This window comes from Staurois parvus, unplaced genomic scaffold (genome assembly GCF_062004578.1).
Source record: "Staurois parvus isolate SC_StPar_1 unplaced genomic scaffold, SC_StPar_1.0 ptg003865l, whole genome shotgun sequence".
In the NCBI taxonomy this organism is placed as follows: Eukaryota; Metazoa; Chordata; class Amphibia; order Anura; family Ranidae; genus Staurois; species Staurois parvus.
The window spans coordinates 27,916-40,610 of NW_028321660.1; positions in this window are offsets into that span (position 1 = coordinate 27,916).

Here is a 12,695-nt window from a genome sequence, read left to right on the forward strand (position 1 = left end):
GGAAGCCAAGGGAGCGTAGTTTTTTGAGGAGGAGGGGGTGGTCGACTGTGTCGAAAGCTGCGAAGAGGTCGAGGAGTAGGAGCACTGAATAGTGGCCATTAGCTTTGGCGGATAGCAGGTCGTTGGTGAGTTTGAGTAAGGCGGTTTCGTTGGAGTGTAGGGGATGGAAGCCGGACTGTAGGGGATCGAGGAGGTTGTTGTCGTTGAGGTGGGAGCTTAGGCGATTGTAGACTAAGCGCTCGAGGAGTTTGGATGTAAATGGGAGCAGGGAGATGGGTCTAAGGTTGTTCAGGTCAGTGGGGTCCAGGGAGAGCTTTTTAAGTATAGGAGTGCTTCAGAGGGGAGGGGAATGCGCCGGAAGAGGAGAGGTTTAAGATGTGGGTGAGGGAGCCTAGGATGGAGGAGGAGGGAGGTCGTAGGAGTTGAGGGGACAGGTGGTGAGGCGGGCTTTAGAGAAGACCTTAGTGACCTCCTCAATGGTAGTAAGGTCGAAGGAGTGGAGTGTTCAGAGGGCTTCAGTGTGAGTGATGTTAGCTGGGGTGGAGGTCTGAACAGTGGTGAGGGAGAGGGGTGATGGGGTTGCTGTGTGAGAGGAGATAGGTGGTGAGGAAGTCTGAACAGCGGCGATGTCCCTGCGAATTGTATCAATCTTGTTTTGGAAGTGATTGGCAATCTCAAGGGCGGTGAGTGAGGTGCTGGGTGGAGGTGGAGGTGGGGGCGGAGAGAGTAGAGTTGAAGGTGGAGAAGAGGATTGGAGGAGAGGGTCTTGATGAGGGTCAGGGAGTAGGCTTGTTTGGCAGCGTGGAGGGAGGAGGTGTAGGTGTGGAAGGCAGGGTGAAGGCTAGTTGGGATTTGGGTTTGCGCCATAGTCGCTCCAGCGCACGACTGCGTCGTTTGAGGGTTTTGGTGTGATCAATCTGCCAGGGCTGGAGCGGTCGGGTCTGATGTTTCGTGTGGTTAAAGGCGCTAGCGAGTCAAGGGCGGTTGACAGCAAGTTTTTATAGGCAGTTTTGGCCAGGTTGGGCAGGACAAGGGGAAGGATGCTGTTGTACAGTTGATCAGCTGCAGAGTGGAGAATACATTTTAACCTAAATTTGAGGAAACTTTAAAAAAAAAAAAATTTACTGGACATGTTTAATAGCAAAAAGTCAAAATTGTTTTTTTTTTTTTTTTTCTTATAGCACAAAAAATAACCACACAGGTGATCAAATACCACCGAAAGAAAGCTGAATTCGTGGAAAGGACGTAAATTTCATTAGGGTGCGGCGTTGCATGGTCGCGCAATGTCAGTTAAATTAACTCTGGAGGGTGAGGGGTTAACGTGATTTGAGGCAGTTTTCAGGGTAGAAAACTGCCAAAGATCCCCCCCATCTTGCACTTTGTATAGCGGATGTATACTGCGCGTTGGACATTTAGCCCCGATGCACAGGACACCGGCGTTTAGGTGCAGATGGAAGGTACGGGGCCCTACTGGTGGCAGCCTATTAGTGTTTGAGTGGCTGACCGCTGCAGGGGCAGGATAGTGCACTTCCATGGTTGAGGGCAGTATGTGCCCAGGGAAGAACGCCCAGAACATAGACTTCCTGCCAGAGCAGCTGTCAGCAGCAGGGCTGGTCGAGTTTATCTGTTCTTTCCACCCGCACCTAAATGCCTAGTGTGCCCGAACGAAGGATCTCTTTCTGGATGGGACATTTATAAACGTCCCTCCAGAAGTAGCCCTTGGGTGGCAAATGCTCGTTGATGACGGTGAACCGAGCTGTCCTCAGGCTATGTGTACAGAACCGACCTGAGCAGCTCTGTACCTTACTCTTGTTGTAGTTGGTCATAGAGAGTCCAGTCACATGATGTAAACAGTATGTGCTTACATCTGAGCTCTGACAACCGAGGAAGGAAATGAAACTATTGAAGTGAGTCATTCATTACTGTACGGAAAGAAGCTGAAAACCCAAATGCAGCTTCATACATCTAGTGTGTCTATCCAGGATACATCATGTGCAGGAGGCATCTGAGGACACTTTGATCATCTGCAGGAGGCATCTGAGGACACTTTGATCAAAGTATCCTCAGATGCCTCCTGCAGATGATCAAAGTGTCCTCAGCTGCCTCCTGCAGATGATCAGAGTGACTACCAATTCAGAGTTTGGCCTCTGCCTACACTCCTATGAGCTGGGTGGCCTCTCCCTGTGGGGTTTACATGCCTGCAGACTCTCAGCAAGCCATGACCACATACAGGCATGGAAGAGGGATGGAAGGACAATCCGGTGGGCTCCTGAATCCTTCAGGTAAGGAGGATCCCCTGCAATGGCTCTCTGCCCATGAAACAGAAATTCAGAGTTAAACTTCCACAGTCGTCCTCTTCCACTGTATCAAGGGAGGAATTTTCTGTAGCCATTTCTTGTCTACAAGATCAGTTCTCTGGGATTCACTAGTTTGGGACGCAAACATTGGGCGCTTGTTCTGCACCCCTCCCCTTTCCTCTGTGGTTCTTTTTGATGGACCACAGTGGGCCTCCTGGCAGATGCGGTGTGATCTAACCTGAAGTTTACTGCTGCTGGAATCCTGTTCCCCAACGTCAATAGTTTTGGCTGCAAAAAAATCCAGTCTTTTCCGGTGCAACCCTCACTTAGGAGGTTGGAAGCCCTCTTTACTGGTCGGAGCATCTCTGGAGGCTTGCAAACCCCCTCAAAGTCTGGGCTATGTTCATGGTCCATTCTAGGAAATTGGACCTGGATAATCCTGAAATTTTGGCATCTCCCAGAGGACTTTTCAAGAGCCTGGAGTTTCTCAGTAGATGCCTAAGGTGGGGGCACCGTGTCTGTCCACACATGTATCCTGAGTCTCAAGTGTTGGTCAGCAGAACTTCTGAGCAAGAAGCAAATCTAGTGGCTGCTCTGGGAAGGTAAATACCCGTTTTCACCATCCTTGGATTCCTTCATCCAAAAGGTGACTGGACAAAGGTGCACTGTAACTTCTAAGGGCTCATGTACACGCCTACCGCTTCAACATGCTTTTTGATGCGTTTGTGATGCTTCCATGAAACTTGGCAAATGCACTGTGTGAAATTTCTAGTTGTTTTAAAGGGGTCCAGTAAAACCCCAGCTCTATAGTACCCCCACTCAGCAAATTCCCAGTTCATTGGTACCCTCGTTCAGCAGATCCTCAGCTTATTGGTATCGTTCAGCGGATGCCGCATTCAGTAGTGCAAAAACATATACAAATGGCAACCATCCTCTGTATACTGTGGATCCAACTTTAAAATTTCCAGAACCTCCATCGTAGGAGCACATATATAAATGCATAGGTTAAGGGCAGGTGTTGCCTGGAGGACCCCATCCCTCAAAGGTACAGTAGTGTACTCCCTGCTCTGATTCCCCGCTCAGTAGTAACCCCCAGCTCTGCTGATCCCTCGCTCAGTGATAACCCCCTGCTCTGCTGATCCACCTCGCGGTAGTAACCCCCTGCTCTGCTGATCCCCCTCTCGGTAGTAACCCCCAGCTCTGCTGATCCCCCTCTCGGTAGTAACCCCCAGCTCTGCTGATCCCCCTCTCGGTAGTAACCCCCAGCTCTGCTGATCCCCCTCTCGGTAGTAACCCCCTGCTCTGCTGATCCCCCTCTCGCTAGTAACCCCCTGCTCTGCTGATCCCCCTCTCGCTAGTAACCCCCTGCTCTGCTGATCCCCCTCTCGCTAGTAACCCCCTGCTCTGCTGATCCCCCTCTCGCTAGTAACCCCCTGCTCTGCTGATCCCCCTCTCGGTAGTAATCCCCCTCTCGCTAGTAACCCCCTGCTCTGCTGATCCCCCTCTCGGTAGTAATCCCCAGCCCTGCTGATCCCCCTCTCGGTAGTAACCCCCAGCTCTGCTGATCCCCCTCTCGGTAGTAACCCCCAGCTCTGCTGATCCCCCTCTCGGTAGTAACCCCCTGCTCTGCTGATCACCCTCTCGGTAGTAACCCCCAGCTCTGCTGATCCTCCTCTCAGTAGTAACCCCCAGCTCTGCTGATCCCCCGCTCGGTAGTGACCCTCAGCTCTGCTGATCCCCCTCTCTGTAATGAGCCCCAGCTCTGCTGATCCTCCTCTCGGTAGTGAGCCCCAGCTCTGCGGATCCCGCTCTCGGTAGTGACCCCCAGCTCTGCGGATCCCGCTCTCGGTGGTGACCCTCAGCTCTGCGGATCCCTCTCTCGGTGGTGACCCTCAGCTCTGCGGATCCCTCTCTCGGTGGTGACCCTCAGCTCTGCGGATCCCTCTCTCGGTGGTGACCCTCAGCTCTGCGGATCCCTCTCTCGGTGGTGACCCTCAGCTCTGCGGATCCCTCTCTCGGTGGTGACCCTCAGCTCTGCGGATCCCTCTCTCGGTGGTGACCCTTAGCTCTGCGGATCCCTCTCTCGGTGGTGACCCTCAGCTCTGCGGATCCCTCTCTCGGTGGTGACCCTCAGCTCTGCGGATCCCTCTCTCGGTGGTGACCCTCAGCTCTGCGGATCCCTCTCTCGGTGGTGACCCTCAGCTCTGCGGATCCCTCTCTCGGTGGTGACCCTCAGCTCTGCGGATCCCTCTCTCCGTGGTGACCCCCAGCTCTGCTGATCCCCCAGTTTGGTGATCCTCCTCTCTCTCTGGTCCCCACTCGCCTCCTGCTATATTGCACCCACGCTGCACACTTGGCATGACATTGCTAGTTTTTGTCTGCTCCAGTCCTCCCAGCTCTTCAGATCCTCTGCAGCTCAGTCCTCTCTCTCCGGTTCCCGCTCACTTTCTGCTATAGCGTTCCCATGTTGAACACCATGTGTGCCATCTGCTAATTGCTCTGGTCCAGACCACGCTCACCTTCCTGCTTCTCTATGCTGTACACCGGATGTGCCATCTGCACGAAACATTTCCAGAATATATACACAGGAACCGGATGTGACTTCTGATGATGACTTTCCAGTTTGCTTGTTGGTTTTGCAGTGTATCCTGGGATATCTCATACCTGTAGTTAACTGAATAAATGCCCCTCAAAAGCTGCATGATATCTCTCAGATTTCTATTGAGAGACTTTGGAGACGCTTTGAAGCACCAACAAAAGCAACATGGGGTATAATTTTTGAAGGGAAGGCAATGTGTCAACAGGACTGTAAGCTCACCATTTTATTTAGTCACAGGGACATTGACTGGCATTCCGATGCCATGTTTTGGAGCAAGTGTAAATGAGGTCTGAAAGGGGAGTTCCACCTGAAAAAAAAATAAGTCAGTAGCTACAAAAACTGTAGCTGCTGCCTTTTAAAATACAACCACTTACCTGTCCCTCGGTCCAGCGGTGTCCTCACCACGGCTGGTCTCACTGGCCCTCTTCTCTCCCTGGCGCCGGCATCTTCAGTGTGGGCACCCGGCTGTGACAGCTTGCGGCTTCACAGCCTGGTGCCCACTGAGCATGTGCGAGAAGCGCTGCGCTTTGTGAATAGGACCTGTCCCTGAAGACTACGGGGAGGGAGGGGGGAGGACTACCGCTTCTGATCGCCTAGGCCACAGGTGTCAAACTGGCGGCCCTCCAGCTGTTGCCAAACTACAATTCCCATGAGGCATTGCAAGATTGGTAGTTACAATCATGACTGCCAAAGGTAGAGGCATGTAGTTTTGCAACAACTGGAGGGCTGCCAGTTTGACACCCTTGGCCTAGGTGATCGCAGTGGGAGCAGGTACCTTTCAAATTTGGGCACTCGCTCCCCAAAGGTGCCAATCCTTAATGGGGAGCAGGGGACAAAGGCTTAAAGCGGAACTTCCCCCTTTGGGTGGAGCTCCTCTTTAAGAACGTGAAGGTGATGAGTTATAAACCAAAGAATGCTTAATGGAATGCAAGAAGAGCTACTTTGGTAATCAAACAGCATTGGCCTCCAAGCAATAGCCTATATCCCAGTTCTCTAAGTAGAACGGGGCGACCCACCTGGTTCCAAAGGCAAGTTGTGTTTAAATTTTAAATTGTTCAGTGGTGGTTTGCTAGATGTTGGAACAGTGGAGGCTTAAAGCAAAGAAGCTGGGAGGACCAAAGGATAGATAGAAAATCTGGGAGGACCAAAGGATAGATAGAAAATCTGGGAGGACCAAAGGATAGATAGAAAATCTGGGAGGACCAAAGGATAGATAGAAAATCTGGGAGGACCAAAGGATAGATAGAAAATCTGGGAGGACCAAAGGAAATATATTCTGTTTTATAGCCCTGGGCAACTACCTCCTACATCAGAGATTCTGTATTGTGAGCAATCCAAACCTCTGCAAAAGTTGATCAGCACCCCCTCTTCCCCGAACTCCACATTTTTTAAGGTCAAAGGTGGTGCCAGCTTCTGCAGAGAAAGTTTTGTCTGCAGGTTTGATGCTCATGGCCTACCAAGGTCTCTTGCAACCCAAAGAGGTAAGTGGTGACCAAGAAATCGGGGACTGAACCGAACAGGTTGGGAAGGAAAGGGAAGATCTAGACCAGGGGTGTCAAACTGGTGGCCCTCCAGCTGTTGCGAAACTAAAAGTCCCATCATGCCTCTGCCTTTGGGAGTCATGCTTTGTAACGGTCAGCCTTGCAATGCCTCATGGGACTTGTAGTTTGGCAACAGCTGGAGAGCCGCCAGTTTGACACCCCTGATCTAGACTTGACCGTTCAGTTCTGAACCTTGCGGGCCTATGGGCAATACTGTCCAGGGTTGCCTATTCTGCAGGCCAACATTTGCAGTGTGTGTTGGGTTTAGTAATACAACCTCTCAGCTTTGCCTGGAATGGAGACTACTTGGAATGGGAAGGGGACTCCAGTTGTCATTAGACACTTCGGGGCCCATTGTCACTACTTTAATGGACATTATGTATGTTGGCGTTTTTCTGTGATATTTATGCAATGGCACCCCCCTCCAAGGCAAAGCCCTTCCAATGCATGTGTTGCACCCCATGACCTTGCATCGTGGTGTGCTGATGGGGGTCTTTCTGGTGTGTGGACAACCTATTCATTGGGGCTTCCTTTTTGCAACGCATGGTTAGGGCCAAGTAGACCATTTTTATAATGAAATCCTCTGCAAGGGGATAGAGGACGAGGGTTGGTGAGGAGACCCCTTTTCAGAACACTTGGGGGTTATAGTGCTGGGTACATAAAAGCTGAAAACTGGTCGATTCAATGGAAGCCAGCTGATGTTCGGTCAGCGTGTATGGCAGCGTGTCTGACAGAAGCCAGTCCAATGACCTGCTTTTGCCAAGGGGGTCAAGTTTGAACACCAGTGGCAATCAAATACCAAAGGAACGTTCTGTTGGTGTGGATAAAAAAAAAAATGTATGTGGGCATGGTGTTGCATGACTATGCAAATACCATGGAAAGTAGCACAGTGCTGAATAGCAAAAAAATGGCTTGGTTGTGGAGGGAGTAAAACCTTCACGAGGTCAAGTGGTTAACAAGGAAACAACTTTTTTGTGATTGAATGTCACCTTGGGGGGGGGGTCCATCTCACAGAGTGAGCTTAATAATACGGTCTCAAATGTCTGCTCCTCAGAGAGCGCCACCTCTGGCTGAACGATGAATGGCATCCTAGTGTCAGTCTGCAGGTGTATAGCCCTCCATATAGAAGGCTGGAAACAAAGGCCTGAGAGGGTTAGAGGAGAAGACTCCGCAATGGAATCCGGGACGTCAGACAAGGTCTCGCAGGTGTCACAAAATGAACCGGCCCTCTGACCGTGAAAACTGTACTGGTGACCCCGCCCTCTGCTTCGTGGTGGACTTTGCCGCTGCAATAAAAGCCTACCTCCTGCCACTCCACCGCGCCTGATTAATCACTTCCCGACCGCCCTATAGCAGATATACTGCTACAGGGGGGCACAGGTGTGCAATATCCTGTGTATATACAGTGGGGCAAAAAAGTATTTAGTCAGCCACCAATTGTGCAAGTTCTCCCACTTACAAAGATGAGAGAGGCCTGTAATTGGCATCATAGGGAGACCTCAACTATGAGAGACAAAATGAGAAAACAAATCCAGACAATCACATTGGCTGATCTGGAAAGAATTTATTTGCAAATTATGGTGGAAAATAAGTATTTGGTGAATATGAAAAGTTCATGTCAATACTTTGTTATATATCCTTTGTTGGCAATGACAGAGGTCAGACGTTTCCTGGAAGTCTTCACAAGGTTGGCACACACTGTTGCTGGTATGTTGGCCCATCCTCCATACAGATCTCCTCTAGAGCAGTGATGTTTTGGGCTGTCGCTGGGCAACACAGACTTTCAACTCCCTCCAAAGGTTTTCTATGGAGTTGAGATCTGGAGACTGGCTAGGCCACTCCAGGACCTTGAAATGCTTCTTACGAAGCCACTCCTTCGTTGCCCGGGCGGTATGTTTGGGATCATTGTCATGTTAGAAGACCCAGCCACGTTTCATCTTCAATGCCCTTGCTGATGGAAGGAGGTTTGCACTCAAAATCTCACGATACATGGCCCCATTCATTCTGTCCTGTACATGGATCAGTCGTCCTGGTCCCTTTGCGGAGAAACAGCCCCAAAGCATGATGTTGCCACCCCCATGCTTCACAGTAGGTATGGTGTTCTTTAGACGCAACTCAGCATTCTCTCCTCCAAACAGTTGAGTTGTGTTTCTACCAAACAGTTCTATTTTGGTTTCATCTGACCATATGACATTCTTACAATCCTCTTCTGGATCATCCAAATGCTCTCTAGCAAACTTCAGACGGGCCCGGACATGTACTGGCTTAAGCAGGGGGACACGTCTGGCACTGCAGGATCTGAGTCCCTGGCGGCGTAGTGTGTTACTGATGGTAGCCTTTGTTACGTTGGTCCCAGCTCTCTGCAGGTCATTCACTAGGTCCCCCCGTGTGGTCCTGGGATTTTTGCTCACCGTTCTTGTGATCATTTTGACCCCACGGGGTGAGATCTTGCGTGGAGCCCCGGATCGAGGGAGATTATCAGTGGTCTTGTATGTCTTCCATTTTCTAATTATTGCTCCCACAGTTGATTTGTTCACACCAAGCTGCTTGCCTATTGCAGATTCAGTCTTCCCAGCCTGGTGCAGGTCTACAATTTTGTTTCTGGTGTCCATCGACAGCTCTTTGGTCTTCACCATAGTGGAGTTTGGAGTGTGACTGAGGTTGTGGACAGGTGTCTTTTATACTGATAACAAGTTCAAACAGGTGCCATTGATACAGGTAATGAGTGCAGGACAGAGGAGCCTCTTAAAGAAGGAGGTACAGGTCTGTGAGAGCCAGAAATCTTGCTTGTTTGTAGGTGACCAAATACTTATTTTCCACCATAATTTGCAAATAAATTCTTTCCAAATCAGCCAATGTGATTGTCTGTCTGGATTTGTTTTCTCATTTTGTCTCTCATAGTTGAGGTCTACTTATGATGCCAATTACAGGCCTCTCTCATCTTTTTAAGTGGGAGAACTTGCACAATTGTCTGAAATTTTATGTAATTCGAAATCGAATTTGAAAACTAATAGAATAAAAGAGAATAGAAAATAAAGGAATAGAATAGAACATAATAGAATAGAAAAAGGAATTGGGAAAAAAAAGAGTAAAAGAGGATAGAATAGAAAATCAAATACAATGGAATAGAAAATAAAGGAATAGCATGAAATACAACTGTCTTCAAATTTATTATATTCAAATTTCGAGAGACAGTTATATTCTATTTTTTTTTTATTCTATTCTTGTTCTAATTATTCAAATTTATTATATTCAAAATTCCAAGTTTTGGAAAGACGGTTATATTCTCTTCTATTCTATTGTTTTGTTTTGTTTTTCTATTCTAATTTTTTCAAATTTATTATATTCGAAATTCAAATTTCGGGAAAGATTAGAATAGAAAAAAACAATAGAATAGAAGAGAATACAGCTGTCTTCCCGAAACTTGGAAGTTTGAATAGATTAGAAATAGAACAGTCTCCTGAAATTTTAATTTTAAATATAATAAATTTGAAAAGATTAGAATAGAAAAAAACAATAGACAGAATATAACGGTCTTCTGAAACTTGGAATTTTGAATAGAATAAACTTGAATAGCTTAGAAAAAGAATAGAATAGAAAAAAAAATAAAATAGAATATACCTGTCTCCTAAAATTTTAACTTCGAATATAATAAATTTGAAAAGATCAGAATAGAAAAAAAAATAGAAGAGAGAGAGAATATAACTGTCTTCTGAAACTTGGAATTTTGAATAGATTTAAAAAAAAAAAATAGAATATAACTTCCAATATTTGAATTTCGAATATAATAAATTTGAAAAGCATAGAATAGAAAAAAAAAAATAGAATATAACTGTCTTCTGAAACGTGGAATTTTGAATAGAATAAATTTGAATAGATTAGAAAAAGAATAGAATAGAAAAAAATAGTATATAACTGTCTCCCACAATTTGAATTTCAAATATAATAAATTTGAATAGAATAGAAAAAAAATAATAGAAGACAGAATATAACAGTTTTCTGAAACTTGGCATTTTGAATAGAATAAATTTGATTAGATTAGAAAACAAAATTGAATAAAATAGAATATAACTGTCTTTTGAAAAAAAAAAAAAAAAATTTCCGAATTTGGCTGAATTTAAATAAATTCGACTGAATCCAGAAAATTTGAATTGAAAATGAATAAACGAAACTAAACAATTTCCGAAAATGAATTTATTAAAATAAATTAAATAGCGAATATTGTTTTTGTTCCGCACACGCTTAGCGTAGACACAGCGTAGAAAACAGATCGCTCCGTTTGTGCCGGGATCTACTCCATTTTCTTCAAGTGGCGCAGGATTTATGCCACTCCCACTCTTTCAACATGCTAATGAGAGCTAGAGCTGCTCGATAAGTGCAAAACCGCCCGTTGATCCTGCCAGAAATCCTGTCACCTGATGACTTCTTGTTCTGCAGTCTTATCAGTTATATTGCTCTCTCTGGACTACAAAACGCTCCCCTCCATGTTCTAGAGATGAGCCGGGCCCTAACATATTTCTTGTTCTCTCGCTATTGCCAATTACATTGTTCCCAGCTATCTTTGGACTTCAGAACCTCTCCTCCCCTTTATATTATGGTAATGAGGGAGGTGTTCTGTAGTCTTACCCCATTTCCTTTGTTGTAGTTTTATCAGTCACATTGTTCCCACCTCTCTCTCAGAACTATATCTCATCCCCAGGGACGGACTGACAACTCATGGGGCCCCTGGGCACTAGGGGATCATGGGGCACCTGTGTCCTTGCCCACACTCAAACCACACCCAAAAAAGAATATGAAAGGTACCAGGGGCATCTCATGGGGCCCCCTACTGACCCCGGGCCCTCGGGCAGTGCCTGAATGGTCAGTCCGCCCCTGCTCATCACTCCCCTACGTTTTACAGGTTGGAGAAAGGGGGAGGATTTCTATAGTTTTAACACATTTCATTTTGCACTCGTCTTATCAGTTACATTCTCCCCATCTATCGCTGAGGACTACAGACCACCACTCCCCTATGAGGATGCGGGAGGTGTTCTGTAGTCCTAACTTACTTCTAATCCTAAGGGGACAGCTACGCCTCCCATAGATCCAGTACAGTGCGTGAGCGTCGTCACGCCGGGACAGGAAGTGTGTTTCTGGCAGGATCACTAGATGACAAAAAAAAACCCCTAATGGAGCCGCAACATGTAGGGACGGGTGAGCTGTAAAGTGACATTCGTGTTCTTGTGTTTAGATACATTGTAACCCCTCCCCTACCGGGCACTTCTACCCCTTCCTGTCCAGGCCAATCTTCAGCTTTCAGTGCTGTTGCACTTTGACAATTGCGCGGTCATGCAACGCTGTACCCGTATGAAATTTGTATCATTTTTTTCACACAAATAGAGCTTTCTTTTGATGGTATTTACTCGCTGACGGGGGGTTTATTTTTTGTGATATAAACAAAAAAAGCAAAAAATAAAAAAAAGTTTTTCTTTGTTTCTATTGTACAATTTTGCAAACTGGTCATTTTTCTCCTTCACTGATGTGCATTGATGAGGTGGCACTGATGGGCACAGGTGGGTGGCACTGTGGGGCACTGGTGGATGGCACTGCTGGGCACAGGTGGGTGACACTGGGGGGCACTTGTGGGTGGCACTGCTGGGCACAGTTGGGTGGCACTTGTGGGTGGCACTGATGGGCACTTGTGGGTGGCACTGTGGAGCACTGCTGGGTGGCACTGATGGGCACAGGTGGGTGGTACTGTGGAGCACTTGTGGGTGACACTGGGCACAGGTGGGTGGCACTGATGGGCACAGATGGGTGGCACTATGGAGCACTTGTGGATGGCACTGTTGGGCACAGGTGGGTGGTACTGTGGAGCACTTGTGGGTGGCATTGATGGGCACTGCTGGGCACAGGTGGGTGGTACTGTGGAGCACTTGTGGGTGACACTGGGCACAGGTGGGTGGCACTGTGGAGCACTTGTGGATGGCACTGTTGGGCACAGGTGGGTGGTACTGTGGAGCACTTGTGGGTGGCATTGATGGGCACTGCTGGGCACAGGTGGGTGGTACTGTGGAGCACTTGTGGATGGCACTGCTGGGCACTTGTGGGCAGCACTGGTGGGTGGCACTGCTGGGCAACGATCCTCAGAGTACTGATCATCAGTGCCCTGATATTCAGGCTGATCCCTCCTCTGACAACTGCCGATTATCGGCAGTACTTTCCTCATGCTGTGACAGTGCGAGGAAAGTGCAGCCAATAACTGGCAATTGTATTTCC